The 16436-nt window shown below is 43.6% G+C and overlaps 1 pseudogene across 1 annotated transcript; it reads left to right on the top strand.

Moving 5' to 3' along the window:
- Window positions 1-1406: 1406 nt before the first annotated feature.
- On the top strand, window positions 1407-5629 carry LOC311434199 (ankyrin repeat domain-containing protein 9 pseudogene; annotated as a pseudogene). Its single transcript has one exon. The product of its transcript is annotated as an ankyrin repeat domain-containing protein 9 pseudogene (transcript).
- Window positions 5630-16436: the final 10807 nt, after the last annotated feature.

Below are 16436 nucleotides of genomic sequence, written 5' to 3'. Positions count from 1 at the left end.
GCAACCCCAAGGCAAAGATAAGGCAATTCCTGGTTCAGTGTGCAGCCCCAGCTGTGAGCTGCTCTGGGTTAGCAACCTGGGAAACAAAACGTGGATTCATTCCCAAGTGCTCAATGACTGCCTGAGCTGGAGCACGCTGAAATCAGTGAGAACTTCCCTGTGCTCTTCAGTATTCTTTGGATCTGCCCCTAAGCATGCACATGGTTTATTACGGCCATGGATACAACTGGATACTAGCATGTGCAAGTGACTATTTAGCAGTATTTCCACACGTAAGCACAAAAACGACAGACTAGAACTGGACATAGAATCATTTATTCTAACAATATGAAATCTGACCCTAAAATTAAATGTTTAGGGCATGAACAACCAGAACCTTTGAAAATGGGAAGATGTGCTACATCTAGACCCAGATTTGTAAATGGCTATGGTTTTCTCTTTGGATGACTCCAGACATTTTGGAGATGATCAGATTTGATACTTGAACATTCCTTACTTAGTTTGAATATGCTGTCATCTCCTTGCTAAATGAAAGCAAAAATTCTTGACTTGCTGTATTTTTCTGTTCTCATATCAAGGTGATGAGATACCACCCTACTGAAATCTGTTGATTTATAAGATGTGTAGAAGTTCTTCCTTAAGCATAAGTTGCAATGAAGGGTGCTTAATTCATTTATTTTCTACAAATTTAATTTCAGTCTGGCCCTTCTGCACCATCCTATAGGCAGCCCCCATCAGGCCTTGGTCCTCTGTGTCTTGCCAGGGCATTACACAAGTTAGGTTGCTTAAACCCACTTCCTCCCATTACAGCTTGCTCTGATCTCAGTCCTGGAACATGACATCTGAGAAATGCTTGGATCAAAGCACTCTATCCACCAGTGTGGTTTGGCCATTAACCTTTTGTTTATGTCCCTGCTGTGCAAAACAGAGGCACTTCAGATATTTCCTTGCTAAACAAAGGCAGGCATTTACACTGGGCAATATACTTTGCGGCTCTGGGAAGGGTTACTCCATATCCTGCTTGACTCCTTTCTCTGCAGAGATCAATGCTGGGATCTTAAACATCACTAATGCCTTATAGACAATCCATTAACATCAGTGTCTCCTAATTGGCCAGCCATACCATTTTTTCTAAAATAGGGATCCCTTTCTAATGCTACAGCTACCAGTCCCTTGATTTCGTGAGTGCATTATCATCCGTATTATCAGCTGTGGAACATTTTAAACTGCAACATATTCTTTTTACGATTTACTAAGCTGTGTGTGTGAGTGACATACAAAAAACAGATGAATATTGCTGTCGTACTTACTGCAGCATATGAGCTGATCTGGTTAGACATGAAATGCAGACAGAAAACTACCTCACCTCTCAAGCTAATTTTAGTCTCTCCCTGCTTTCTCTCTAGCTGTGTGTGTGTATAAAATCGCTTGCAGTCTGACAGCGTTCCAGTAACCTGCGCCACACACCGAGCAGGATATATTTACTAACCATCTGCTTGCATGGCATGGGTTAACCGAGCCTGTGGGATTGTGCTTACCTAAACAAAACCACTGCAGTGAGGGGAAAAACAATGAATGGGTGGAGATGATCAGCCCATGCATTCCAGCTAGTGCGGTCCAGGCAGCAATGACAGCCTGAAGGTTGCAGCAGCATCGGGATCTGCATTCCAAGTGCACAGATCTTACCATCTGGAGCGATTTTACGGGGAGCAGCTCTTTATTTGCTGAGCCATGGCCAGTAACCAGGCCAGCCTGCCGGACGATCAGAGCAGGCACTGCAAGTTCTTATCCTATATGTTCTATCAGGCTGTGAGGGATCACAAGCCTGTTTGGATGCTAGAAGACATGAGAACTATGGAATATTTTTACTGGGAGGAAAACGCCAGCCTAAGAACGTACTCACCTTCAGAAGCCCTTCTCTATGCAGTGGTGCATAACCACCTGCCTTATGCTCAGTATCTGCTGTCTCATTTCCCAGAGGAGGCTCTCAAGGTGCCTGGGGAACACTTCTGCTATTGCCCATCGTCTGCTCCCCACTTGGCCATGGCAGTCACATATGACAGGAGAGATATCTTGGGGCTGATCATCAAAATTGCACACAAGCTCCCCAGCCTGAACTCCTACATCAACAGGACTGGCTGCTTTCATCTGGAAGACGGGAAAACACCCCTACACCTTGCCTGTGAACTGCTGAGGTCAGAGACGGTCCTCATCCTCCTTGGCAATGGAGCTTCTCCTAGGATAGAGGACAGCAAAGGACTTACCCCGCTGGACGTCATCCTGGAACAGATGTGGGACTCCAAAGTCAACGTGGCATCGAAGAAGCTCTGCCTTGACTACCTCTTGCTCTTCATGCCCAACCCCCAATTTAAGATGCGGAAAGTTCTGCGGGATCATCCAGAGCACTGGACAGCTTTGCTGGGGGAAGACAAATTCAACAGCCTGGTGGGGAACACGCCTGCTTCTTTATACCTGCAAGCTATGCAAACTATTCTCCAGACTCTGCCTCCGTCCCACTTCCCTAAAAGCATCCAGGAACTACCTATACCTCAGGCACTAAAGCCCTTACCATCTTATGGCAAAAAGCTAACAACAAAAAACGTGGTAAATGTTTTTCCTTGACTTTATTTGCTGGGTCTTGGATTTTCAAAGGCAACTTCGGGGACCTGGTCGCCCAGCACCCTGTGTATTTTAGTGTGATTTTAATACTTACCCTATTAGGCTATGCTGGAAAATCCAATATTTTGTGACAAGATTTTAAATGTTTGTGATTTTTTTTTCTTTTCCTTTTTTTTTTTTTTTTTTTCCTAATTGATTGCAGGCACGGCACTTTTAAAGACAAAAACCTTCCTTGTTTTCTGTTTGTTGTGCATGTGAAGGGTTAACTGTAGCTGAGACTGTGTTCTGTTTGTTTTTTCAGCTGTCAGCTGCTGTCAGTGTATCTGAATTCCCAATATAACCGTATCCTGTGTAATGTACCTGGGTAAAAAGGAACAGCTCCTGCCGTGGGATTTTCAAAGGGTGTAGCTGCAAGACCGTGTCCTACCTCCTGGTAGGAAAAATACTAGGAAAAATACTACCGTGTATGAACAGGACTGAAAGATCAGGTTTCCTTTCTAAGAGTGATCCAGTATCCTCTAGTAACAGCCAAGAAGTCTACGGCTGATGCTGCAGAGACGCAAAGTTAGTATGATTTTAATGAGGTACTTGACGGTAGGTGAAGCATGGAGTGCGTGCACTTAGGGCCAGTGTGTGTGTATTCCTAGGGGCGAGCTGGGACAGGCAGAGGAGCTAGTGGAAAGCATCCTGGCTCACAAGGGAGTGAAGGGGTTAAAGGCAACCCAGCCCTGATGGCTCTACAAGGCTGTGCGATGGGGAGGGAACCATTTTCCCTGCTGTCCAGGAAAAAAATTGCAAACCAGAGCAGGTCCACTGGTAGCCCTGTCCTTCATGAGTGGCATTATTTATCCTTTCCTTGTGTTTTAGGGGTGAATGTGTCTCCAGAAGTGATGCAGCTCACTAGCTTGACACACCAGTGGGTCTCAGAGTCACGGACACTTGTTAGTTATCCGAGCTGTGGGCGTGACAGCCTGCCATTGGAAGTGGTCACTTGTTGTCAGAGTATTTTTGTCACCCGAGTCTAGACAGAGGGCCTGATCCTGGGAAATACTGGTTTCTCTGGGACCTGAAGGCAGGGGGTGTTTGCAGCTCTCCAGCAGTGGGCTCTCCTTGCAGGGCTGGGGATGCCCTGCCCGGGCAGAGTCCTGTCTGTTCAAGGCACTGGCCCTGCCCTCCTGGCTGTGCCCAGCACCAGCAGAGCAGTGGAAGGATCCTAAATCCCTCTTGGGGACCATCCCTTATTTTGGACCCAAATGTTCTCCTCCCTTTGGAGGCGTAATCCTGTGCTCTAATGAAGCAGCGTCACCCATTTTCCAAGACCCATACTGAGCAGCAGTGAATAAACCCCTCATCTCTTCAAACAGGCTTGGTGCATAAGACAGTGGGGCACAAACCCCTTTTCGCAAGGCTCTGGCTAAGAAAAGGTGTGCGCTCCACCTGTGCGCTCACATCTGTGAACAGGGGGATCACTCAGCACAAAAATGTCTCATCTGGCGAATTCCCTGCCTGTGCCAGGGCTGCTGTGCCAGAGCTGCAGCTTTTTGTGTTAATTAGTACGTGGAGCACTTCTGCTTGGTTTCTTCATGTTTAGGGCACCTCCCGTGTACCAGGCTACTGGTGCTGCCAGCCGGGGCCAGGTGGAGATTTCTTGCAGGGCTGTGCCAGAGACAGCTGGAAGGGCCCTTTGGAGATGCTGGGCAGTGCTGGAGGAGGAGGCCAAGGCTGCTGAGAGTGGCTCTGCAGAGCACAGTCTCTGTGGCACCCCTGGAGCCCAGGGAAGCAGGATGCAGCCTGTGCCCAGCAGCAGTGTGGTATCTTACCCGTATGCCAGTGGGCGAGAGGCAGAGGAGGCTGGCGACGGCTATTATTAGAATAGTAATTAGGCCCCGGGAGCAGAGAGGAGGGAAAGTAAATCATCCGAAGGAGGGAAGGCAAATCATCAACCATTACTGCACTGTCTTCATACCATGAGGGTTTCGTTGCTATAAAGAGTTTCAGAAAAGACAGGAGGGACAGTAGGGCTGCTCCGCTTAGAAACCAAATGATGCAGGTGGGAACTCTTGGCATTACCGAGGCAGCTCGTTCTAACAGGGCAGGGGGACATGTCCAGAGAGCCCGAGCAACCCACTGGGAGCAAGCACTTCTAAAACGGTGCAGGGATTATTTGCTGCCTAACAGTTGGGGATCACTGCGAAGGTCAGGGGTCAGGCACTTGGGCACTCAGGTGGCTTTGTACCAAGCAGAACGCTTTATGTGCCTGCGCGAGGTTATCCACCAGCCAAGCAGAAGAGAAGAGCTTGATTCGGAGCAATTGCTCAAGAGACTCCAGTTCTGGGGCATATCTGCACCTGGTGTCACAGCCTGGAAGAAGGCTTCTGACCGTTTGTTGGCCAGCATGCAAAAACTCAGGTGTTGTTAGCCCAGGGTGCAACAGGCAGCTGATCACACCAGAGCTCTGCCATTTCGGCTTTTCCTGACCATTTTAAGAGAATAAAGCACTGCCTGGGCCTTGGCCGCTCACCTACTACCTGACCTCACTGTACAGTCCCACTGGGCCAGGGTTTCGGGCCATTAGCATCATGGTGCTTCTTTTACCCAACACGTTTCTCCATCATAGGAGTGCAGGGTGGGATGTCCTTCTGCTTGAGGGAAGGGATCTTTTACCTACACCCGGTTCACTAATCTTGCAGTGCCCTGCCTGTTAGTTTGACGTTCCATTTGTCTGCTACAGTACAGTGACATTACATCATTTACAGACAAATCTACCTCAGCCTTTTCTGTATTGATTTTTTTTTTTTTTCCATTCTTTCCAAGCCAGGTTATTATCAAAAGTAAATTCTCTATATTTTCCACTGTTCCTGCAATCTGACAGTCAGTAGTCTTTAAAAAACCCTGTACTTGCATGGCAAATATGTTAGTGACTTTGCTGATAAAAGTGCTAGGTGCTGTGTAGTGGTGTTTACATTTTGCTTATAGACATAGTAAGTAGAGGTAGCTCTTTATTTCAGAACTTGTCAAAAAGAATGTAAGCAAGAAAGAAAAGAAAGAGGGTTCGGTCTGTGCTAACCTGTGGATTATAGGTTATGTTATTTAATTTCAGTTTTCAGGAGTAGCACTGTAAAGATCTGAGGGGTGTCTGTGTTTTCCTTCAGTACCGGTGAGCATCATTTCAGTGAGCTCTGAGTGACCTTGTGTCTGTGTGTCTGTATGTCTGTGTGTCTGTGTCTGTGTGTGTGCACACGTATGTCTGCCCTCTTCTGGTACAATTCCTAACTGACTGACAGTACTTACACATCACAGTACTCGCAAACAACAGTGATCAATGCCTTAAGAAAGCAACCTTTTAATGAAATAAGCTTGTGTCCCAAGCACTGTGCTGCTAACAGGTAAGAATGTCTCTTCTCTATCCAAGAGGCAGCAGCTTTGCTTTTGAAACAGGTGTTTTGTCCCTAAGCATCAAGCACAAGGGCTTCTTCATGCCAACAGACACAATCATCCAGCAAAGGATTTGTGGCAGTGGACACATTTAATTCTTGAACCGACTTTTTAAACAAAATCTATTAAACATACATCTTTCATTTTTCCTGGGCTGACAGCAGAATTCAGCCACATATGATTTACCAATGTTATGCTACTGTTTCTGCAACATCATCAGCAGAGAGGACAGGCCAGATTTTAACCTCAGTTACATCTCCTTACAACAGAAGTAACACTTTTTAAGTCAATTGCACCACTGCTGATGCTTGTTGGTATAAAAAAGATGCGTTCTTCAAAGCTCCGTAACTCTGACTTCAGAATATAAATAAATGTGATAGTTAATCTTTGAAACCATTTTTTACATTTTTCATACTTTGAATGTATACAGATATATTCTCTAACACTGATGGGCACTTCCCTGCTCCTAGTTCCCCTGGCTTTTTTTGTCTTCAGCATGACAGGGACTGATGCTGTTGTTTACTGATGAATGTTGCCATGCCCAAGTACAAATGAATGTTCATTGTATGATACAACTGAATGATTCTATGATTCGAACTTTCTTATAAAGCCATACTTTTGTAATTTTGGTTTCTCTTTTTTAGGGAAAAAAAATCTTCCATATAATTGTGTTTGTACATTACTCACTGCATGACTGAAGATGAAAAGAATGCAACATGCTGGGAATAAAAAAAATATATATACCTTATATAAATATAATTGCTGTGAAAATTATTTAATCTGATTGTATTGCCATAATAAACTTGCAGTATAAATTTGATGTGTCTTTTATCAGACAGTTGGTCGACACCACCCACCAGCTGCTTTTGCTTTGGCTCATCTTGGTATTTGATTACTTCATTGTGACTGCTGAACCATTACCTCCAAAAATTTGATCTGAAGAACATGGTATTTTCTTTCACAGGCTTGTAATAGCTGGCTGTGCTGCCAGGGGATGACCCCAAGTGATGAGGTGAACCCACATTTCACAGACTTGCTGTAGGGTGAAGGTGAATCAGAAGAAGGGGCTCAACAGGAGCAAGTGGTAATTGGTTTTGAGGATTTTCATCTTTTATGTTTGAGCTCAGCTCACAGCAGCTTATGACAAAGCTCTTTCCAGTGAACATAACAGTGCTGGCAGGCTCCTTTCCCCATCTCATTTGTATGCAGTGAACATGCTCCTTTCCTTACCAAGGTTTTTAACTCTGTAAGGAAACATTTCTCTGTAAGGCTTCCAGAGCCAACTCTAACTTCTCCTGCATGGTCAGCTGCTGCTGAAGGTGCACAGGCAGATGTGCGTCTGGTACTCACTGTGCCACCTTCCTCTGGGTAACAATCCACTGGCATTTGTGTAGAAACACAGCCCGGCCAGCTCCTCTACTGACCTGACAAACAGCTACTCGGAGTATTTCGGATGACACCATCACAAGGCTTGCACTCCAATGCCAACTGCACCTACAGATCTCCTCTAGTGCACGATGTACAAGGTATAAACAAAGGAGTTAGTACTTCAGACTGTGCTTGCACAATAAATTCTTGTTTTCATGGTAAAAGGTGGAGAGGGGAATTGTTTCCCTGATTCCACTTTTTAAAAATTGGCCAAGATTACCTCCTTGTATTTCTAGTGGGAGATTTAACTACTTTGCCTCCAAGAATGTAGTCCCCAGAGGCAAGCTTTCTGGCTTATTGGCTTCAACCTTCCCTGTCTCTCTTAATTATTTTTCAACTATCTTAGGAATCTGGAGAGGTCCCAGTCAACTGCCAAACATTGTTTCAATTTTCAAGAAGGGCAAGAAAGAAGACCCCATTAATTACACACTTGTCAGTCTCACTTCAATGCCTGGTAAAATGACGGAGAAGATTATTCTAGGAGTTATTGAAAAACACCTAAAGGACAGTGCAGTCATTGCTCACAGCCAACATGGGTTCATGAAGGTAAAGTCCTGTTTAATGAACTTAATTTCCCTTTATAACAAGGTCACCCACCCAGATGACCAAGGGAAGCCAGATGATGCAATTTTTTGGATTTCAGCAAAGCTTTTGATCCTGTTTCTCACAGTATATTTTGTACAAATGTCCAGCATACAGCTAGACTAATAAACAATCCAATGAGTGAACAATTCCAAACTGCAACAAAATCATAGAATCATAGAGTCATTCAGATTGGAAAAGACATCTGAGATCATCAAGTCCAACCATCAACCTAGCACTGCCAGGTCTACCACTAAACCATATCCCTAAGAAACACATGTACATGTCTTCAGAATACCTCCAGCGATGGGGACTCAACTACTTCCCTGGGAAGTCTGTTCCAATGCTTCAAAACCCCTCCAGTAGTTTTTTTTTTTTTTTTTTTCCCCTAATATCCAACCTAATCCTCCCCTAGTGCAACTTGAGGCCATTTCTTCTTGTCCTATTGCTTGCTGCTTGGGAGAACAGCAACCCCACTACAACCCACCCTGCTACAACCTCTTCTGAGGTATTTGTAGAGAGTGATAAGTTCTCCCCTGAGCCTCCTTTTCTCTAGGCTAAATAACCCCAGTTCCCTCAACTGCTCCTGGTAAGACTTGTTTTCTAGATCCTTCACCAGCTTCATTGCCTTTCTTTGGACACACCTTGATGTTCCTCTTGTAGTGAGAGACCCAAAACTGAACACCCTACCACAGAGAGTGTCAGGTGTCAGTCTCAAACCTGAGGCAATACAGTACCCTTGCCATCTACATTGTGGCTGACATATAGCTCAGACGGTCTCAGATGGTCTCAGATGGAAAGATGTTTTCATGAATCATAGAACCCCAGAATGGCTGGGGTTGGAAGCTACCTTAAAGATCACCTAGTTCCAACTCCCCAGAGAGGCAGGGACACCTCACTGGTCTCCACCTGGACATCAAGCTCTTGACCACAACTCTTTGAGTGCGCCACTGAGTGGTCCATCCACCAAATCCCTGTCTCTCCATTTTAGACACATTTTAAAATTCAGCAGCGCATATACAGACCTGAAATATTTATGCTTTATTAAGCTGCATTTGGTACTGGAACAAATACAAATTGGACAACCATTTCTACTTCTGCCTCTCCTTATTGACTTCATTTCAAAACTGTCTGGAGGAGGAACATTACTGTGTTATGTTTACATTATGCTCAACATAATTAGGCCCTATTCATGAAAGAAATATTTAAAGGCTTAGTCTCAGTGTTATTATGGCAGTCCCTCTGGATCAACTGCCATCACAGCTGAAAGAGCATTGTCTTCAAACTGAGAGAAAAATCTAGATGATCTTTCAGAAAATCATCTGATTTTGAGGATTTGACTGAAGCAGAAAATGAGACAAAAGTCTCTGCTCCTCTGCCTGGAAGGTGTTAGGTGATGACAGTATAAGCAGTCTCTTTTCCTAAGTTTCCAGGTCTTCAATGCTGTTTTTCTCATGTGATAGTTATATTTTGAAATACTACTATGTTTTTGTTTTTTTTTTTTTTTTTTTTTTTTTTTTTCCCTCAGAGTGAGGAAATATATCATCCTCAATAAAATCAAAAGACTGTTCAATCTGGGGGTGCTGTTAATGAACATGCTCTCACCAGCTAAAAGCAAGAAAAAAGGGGATTTTAAAATGAAATCCCTGCGTTACTTTATTTTTTTTTCTCTTATTTTTTCTCTCTTATTTTTTTTTTCTCTTATTTTTTTTTTCTCTCTTTTTTTTTTTTTTTTTCTCTCTCTTTTTTTTTTTTTCAATTCCTGTGGCTTTATGAGAAAGGCCCGTGTAGATCAGCTATTGTTTGCCACTGCACGGTTCCTTCATTTCTGCAACAGGTTCTTGAATTGCCACAGTTTTGAAGTGGATTCATTTTGTCTTTTTCTTCCCTCTCTGCATTATGAGTACCCCAAAAGCTCCACGGGGGTAGCTCAAAAACTACATTTATTAGAAGATAAAATAAGACCTGTAACTCCTAAACCACAGAAATTTCAGCTGGGAAAGGCAGGATAAAAATGAAGGGAATATAAAAACCCTCCCTTCCTCCAGCCTGCTTGTTTGCCACCAAAGCCGTAGCACGTTTAGTAATATCCCTGCCACCCTTACACCCGTGCAGCTGCTACTGATGATCATTTCTACAACAGACTACCTATTTTTTTTACGACAATTTTAAGATTTTCCAGTGCAAAATTGCCCATCCCAGGGCGTCCCCCAAGCGCCAGGCCGCCGAGTTTCTCTCGGCCGCAAGATGGCGTCGCCACCCTGAGGGGGGGAGCGCGGGACCGCGGCCCCAGTGGATGACGGTGACGCCATTTTTGTCACTGTGTCCAAACCTAATTCAAATAAGCAAAAACAGTTTGGCTGATTTTTTTTTTTTTTTTTTTTTTTTTGAGAGAGAGATTTTGATTTAATTTGAGCAACAGAAGGGCCTCAGGTACCCTAGAATTTGATCCTGGAGCTGAGCAGTAAACAAAGAGCTGTGAACGGAAGAGAATTGTTTTTTGTGGGCCTAGTGTGGTTGCTGGGCAAAAATGTGTTTCAGTCCTGAAGAACAGCCAGCCATTTCCTATCCTCTCATCTTTGTTCTCTCAGAGGAACAGGAGAAGCTGTTTTGGCTGAGCTAAGAGGCTCCATATTTGTATTTTACAAAGTACGTAAATGCCAGCCTCGCTCCACGCACCTGAGGCAGCCCTGCTGGGGCGCTACTCCTGCACACAAAAAAATCTCATTACACGGAGTAAGATGAGGAGGAGCTGCAGGTGTCACCATTTTTCCCTTTCTGAAGAGGAGGTGGGTGAAACCTGCTGTGGCTGGACAAGAAGGAAGGCATTTCTGCTGTGGCAGGAGCTCTGTACAGAGCATGGAGGCTGCCTGTCAGAGTGCTTGACTAGTGCAGAAAGAAAAGGGCTGATGAAGAGGTTGATACCCACGGGGAGCAAAGAAAGGTACTGCCAAAGATGTATTTATCTGTGTTTCTGGCACATTTGATTAAAGCTCAAATAGCTCCCTAGACACTGGCAGCAGGCCTGATATCTGTCAGCTAACAAAAATCAGTATAGCTTTCTGAAGCTATAGCCCTCTGATCTGAAAGTCTGCCCTTTATTTTCACTTCTGGCTGCCTCCAGCCTAATCTGCAGACCTTCCAAACTTAAAAATCAGCTTTATATACAAAACCAAAAATAAAACATCTGTATATATCCTAGAAGTCTTCACAACCTCCTGTTTTAATAATATCTCTAATATATATTTTTTCCTGGCTCTAATTCAGCTAGAATCACTGAAATAATCCTTGTGGGACTGTTATACATGTTTCCAATTGTGCAATTTATAAGCACTGGATGCAAATAGCTTTTTGTTCTTAAGAAAATTATTTCTTCATTAAGCATAAAATCAGATTATATTTTTTTTAGCCCTACTTCATCTGCAAGCCCTTATGCCCCCCTTATGTATGGTTTAAGTACTGAGCTATGTAGAAAGAAATTAATCATCTTGTATCCTAACAAGACACGGCAGCTGGGTCAGCCTCACTAGGAAGAGGCTTTTCAATGTTTGTTTTCAGAGAGAAGTAAAAGTCTGATAGACAGACACTTACTTTCAAGCTGCTGCCTTTGCCAGAGGCAACCCACGCAATCATGAGCCCTTCTGGCATCTCACTGAGTCATGTAGAACTGCCATAGATAAATGGAAGACAGCCAGGAGGAAAAAAAATCCATTCACATCCAGCTAATGAGTAGAAAGTTCAAAATTGCCTACTGTTTTACAGGCTGTGTACCTTAATTAGATGAATCACAGAACACTGAGGGTGGAAAACACAGGCCAAAGAGCTCATAAGAGTCCACTTCATTCTTTTACACTAACAGCATTATCTACCTCCCCACAAGGGAAGATGTCACCCCATTTTCTCAGACAACAAAGTCATCTGGTATGATGCATGGACTAATGTGGACAATACGAGCAGAAATGATGTATGAGCTAGACGCACAAGCACTTTATTCCTTTTCCTTACCCCAAATCCAACTATTAACATCACTTTCCATAAAAACACTTACCTGTGTGCTTTCTGGTCGAGGTCAGGCCCACGACAAAATATCATGAGCTACACTGAGTATCAACATGAGGACCAAATTCAAAGTGATGTCCACATGGTAGTATTAGGAATTGACTCATGAGAATTTTCTCTAATGTGATAACAGGTAGACATTGCAAGCCCTCGACATTCCTGGGACTCTCGAGAAGAAGCCTCATATTAGTGTAATAAATAAATTGCATTCCCTTCATCTTTCTTTAGGCCAGATTAGAGTGAGGCAGCCTAACAGTGGAACGGTTCATGAATGCTTAAGATTGATACCTGGCACCAGTTTACAATAACAAGCACAGAGCATGGAAGAACCAATAATAAGAATATATATATTAAAAAAAAAAAAAAAAAAAAAAAAAAAAAAACATAATTAGTACAGTTAGTAAACAGCTACCCTGTAGAAGCAGATAGGAAACCAACACATACTGCCATGTAAACCTATACCTATACTTAGCTTGCACAGTGTCAGTGGAAAACATGTAATGTGTTCCAGCAGCCCCACTCGCTTCTCCCAGTAATGATCATGTAAAATGTCTGACAGCAGTGGAGCTACTAGTGGTGAGTTCAACTGTGTAGTGCAGTGAAGGGGCAATGTGTTCACAATGAACTCAAAACCTTGTGGTTTCCTACTTGGTCTGTCTATATTATGACACACTCAGTAACACAATTACTGTCTCTTTTTCCTTTACTGGATGGATTTATTTTTTTTTTCTAGAAGCAGAAGGAAGAAATACATGGTTGTAGTTCTCTCAGCAAGCCAAATGGTACTGTATATTTTGGCCATTCTGGTTTTAGGATGTCTGTTGCTGTCTTAGAAGGAAATAGGTTTTGACAAGAGATTTGAAAAAAAGATGGATGATATTGTCACGTGTCGTGTCATTGCACATGGCTGCTGGAACATAGACAACTCCATTGGCACATGAAGAGTCACTGATCTGTAGGGTCAAAAACTGGAGATAAACACTTATGCCGTGGCAGCATATGAAAGCAAGGAAGAGGATAGTGTGAAAAGCACAACATAGTTGGCGTTCAGAATTCAGTGCTGTCAGAATGAAAGGGAGAACAGCAAAGTAAATGTCAGAAACAGATACACAGGTTGATAAAATGGACTTTGGGATGCAGAGGTGTAGGAAACAATGCTATAGTGGGAAGTCAAGAGATGAGGAGGGAAAAGCATCAACAATCATTATGCAGGGCATGAGGTTAATCTAGAAGCTGTGCTTTGCATTGACTGAAGTGTCAGAGAAGCCAGAAAGGGGAAAATAATGTTAGGGAGGAGATAAGGTGAAAGTTGGTAAGAGCATGGTCTGTCCTGAGTCTTAGAAACATTTCAAAGGAAGAATCATTGGTATTTAGACCTAGCCTACCATGCAAAAAGAGTACAGAGAACAAGAGAATCCTGGAATGGCTTGGGTTGGAAGGAACCTTAAAGATCACCTAGTTCCAACCCCCTGCCTAGGCAGGGATGCCACCCACTACACCATGTTGCTTAAAGCCCTTTTCAGCCTTGTCTTCAACACCTCCAGGGATGGGGCACCCACACCTTCTCTGTGAAACCTGGTCCAGTGCCTCATCATCCCCTGAGTAAAGAATTTCCTCCTGGTTACTTAAATTAAGGAAAAAGGACATGGCAGAATCTTAGTTATAAGTATAACAGGAATAAGAAGACACAGAGAGAAAGATCAGGATTAAATTTTGCTTGGTGTTCAGTCAGCAAGAGAAGTGGGGGTGGCAATTTTGCCACAGCAAAGCTAAGTTGAGGGAAATAGATTCGGAGCGGTGAGTCAGCCTTGAGAGTTCACAGTTGCACAACTGATCTTTGCAGCTGCAGAAGAGTGAGGATCACATGAAGCTCCAAGGGAGCGTTTCTCCCTGTGCTTTACAGCTCAGAATCCCATACAGCATCAGAAGTTCAACAACTCTTAGTCATCAGAGACATGCACGAGCACGTCAGGTAGAGAAGAGAAAGGGAGAGCAGTGGCTAGATATTGAGCTGCAGAAATACATGTATGCCTGGAGTAGCGAAGGAACTTGAGAGAAAATCCCCCTCAAATTTACTTACTCACTGGAGACCTCCCCTCTTGGGGGAATCTTCTGTGAGTGAAGGTTTAGGACATACATGTCAGCTGCTGCAAAGTCTTTTCTGTGGCCAATCCATGAAGTACCTTACCGGGTGATAAATAATAACACACGGACTATGGGGTCATATTTCAGTCTATAATTATACTAATTAAAATAGTTTTGTTTAAATAGCTTATCTTTGTTTGCTTCCTGCAGTCCTGCTGGAAATCCTAAGTGGTATCCAACGACATTTTTCTCCCTTTACTCAAGGTTTCGTGAAAAATGAACTGCTTTGTGACATCTGATTCTTAAGTACCTGCCTTAGTGACTGAGGTAGCAAACACGCTCCTTTATTGCTCTGGGAACTAGCTTTGCATGTACTGTTTCATCTACTCCTTAATTCTTCCACTGGGGCTCTAAATCTGGACTAAGCTGAAAGACCAGGACAATAATTCTTAACCCACTGTGGAACATTAACTGAGTGGCAAGACAGCGATTGGCTGCGTACTATGAACGTGGTTCCATTTCATTTCCTCTCTGGAGATGCTGATTCACTGATGGAGTGATGTTCTTCCAAGCAGGAGAAGATTAAATAGAGACAACAGACTCAAAAGTAATAAATAAGACCGTAGAGCAAAACTGCCTGATGTGTTATTTTAGAAGCCCTGTGTTATCATGCCTAGCACTGGGGAGGAGGTCTGCATCTATTTAGCTCCAGCAGCAGTGGCTCCTTTTGCTTCTCTCCTAACCCCATTACCTTAAAAATGATCTTCAAAGGAATGTGAGTGCTATTTCCCCTGCTTCCCTAATGTGGAAGTGAGGTGCTGGAGCAGAGAATGGTCCTTTGCTGCCTGACACTAACAGAAGGTGCAGCAGACAGGATCCATGTTTCCTGGCCACAGCTTCTGCATGCAGCATGCAGTCACCCAGCTCCCCTTCCAGTGTAGTGCTGCAGAAGGGCTGCACGGCTGAGACTATGAAGTTTGGGTACTGCTTCTCTAACAAAGCACGGGCTGGAACCACATGCAGCCCTTCAGAGAACTGCCACATCACCCTGTTCGAAGGACCACCTTCAAAACCAGGCAGCAGCAGCTGATGGAGAACAAGGCTAGTGCCTAGTACATATTAATATACTAGGGCCAATAATTGGTCCACGTGAATTGTGAAAATTAGGCAGCTGTAAAGGTTTTACTTCTTCTCTGTGTCAGTCAAGGTTCAGAAGAAAATCTAACCTTGCATGTAGAAAATCTAACCTTGCATGTTCTTTACAAGAAGCCACGTTGCTATAGGACTTAACGTTACAAAGAAGCACGCTTGCCTCTTTTATCCTGTGCAAGTAAATGCCAGAAAACTGACCAGTGACTGGTAGCAGGTTACGAGAGGGTCTGAGTCTGAGTGTTTTGTATGTGCAGAAATCCACAAAAACACTCTGCTTGTGTCTGTGAACTGCAATCCATCTCACCTGATCCAGAATGTTGATTTGCTAAAGGAGACTGAAAAGAGGGCTCGATCTTTATTCCTATGCAAAACCAAGGAGGCAGGATGCTCAGTTTGGTTTTGAGAGTATGTTGTGAAGCTGTGAGAGATCAAGCCTCCAAGGCAGAGTCTAGAAGTGACCTTGCCCTCTCCTGCAGGTGAGGGTGTTCTCCCATGGCCGGAGCATGCATCTTTAATGTCCAGCTCTTCTTTTTTTGCTGCGTGTGCTTGTGTCTCACAGGGTAGTTACTCTTGCTACATGCTTTGGGAAACTTCAGTGTTTCACAGCAGGGTCAGAGTTGACATTCTTAGCACATTCCTTTCATTTCTTCACCCTGATATAGCAATTGATATTCCACACAACGCTGCCTCATTTCTGGTCAGGCTGTTCTTTACAATCTATTTTTAGTGTTTCCTCCAAAATTTGCCTAGTAAGGGCTTTTGTATAATCGCTCCTCAAGATTTGCATTTTAGCGTAGTATTTGTTCTTGGAGCTGGCTGCAGGCTCACCTCACCTCCCGCCAAGTTAATCCACATAGATCGTTTGGCTGAATGATCTAAACACAGAAATACATTTTTGTTTTTATTCTCAGAACAGTATCATTCTCTTTTTTTCTTTTTTTCTTTCTTTTTTTCTTTTATTTTAAAAAACCTTTAGTAATTCAGTGGCTTCTGCAATAGGTCTTCAGATCTCTTCTCCTAACTGAAGGGAGCTGAAGGGGGCTGTCACTATCTGTCAGAATATTTTTTTTTTTTTT

This window comes from Aythya ferina (genome assembly GCF_964211825.1).
Source record: "Aythya ferina genome assembly, chromosome: 3".
Taxonomy (NCBI): domain Eukaryota; kingdom Metazoa; phylum Chordata; class Aves; order Anseriformes; family Anatidae; genus Aythya; species Aythya ferina.
The sequence above is the reverse complement of the archived record's forward strand: the minus strand, read 5'-3'. Positions and strand labels throughout refer to the sequence as shown.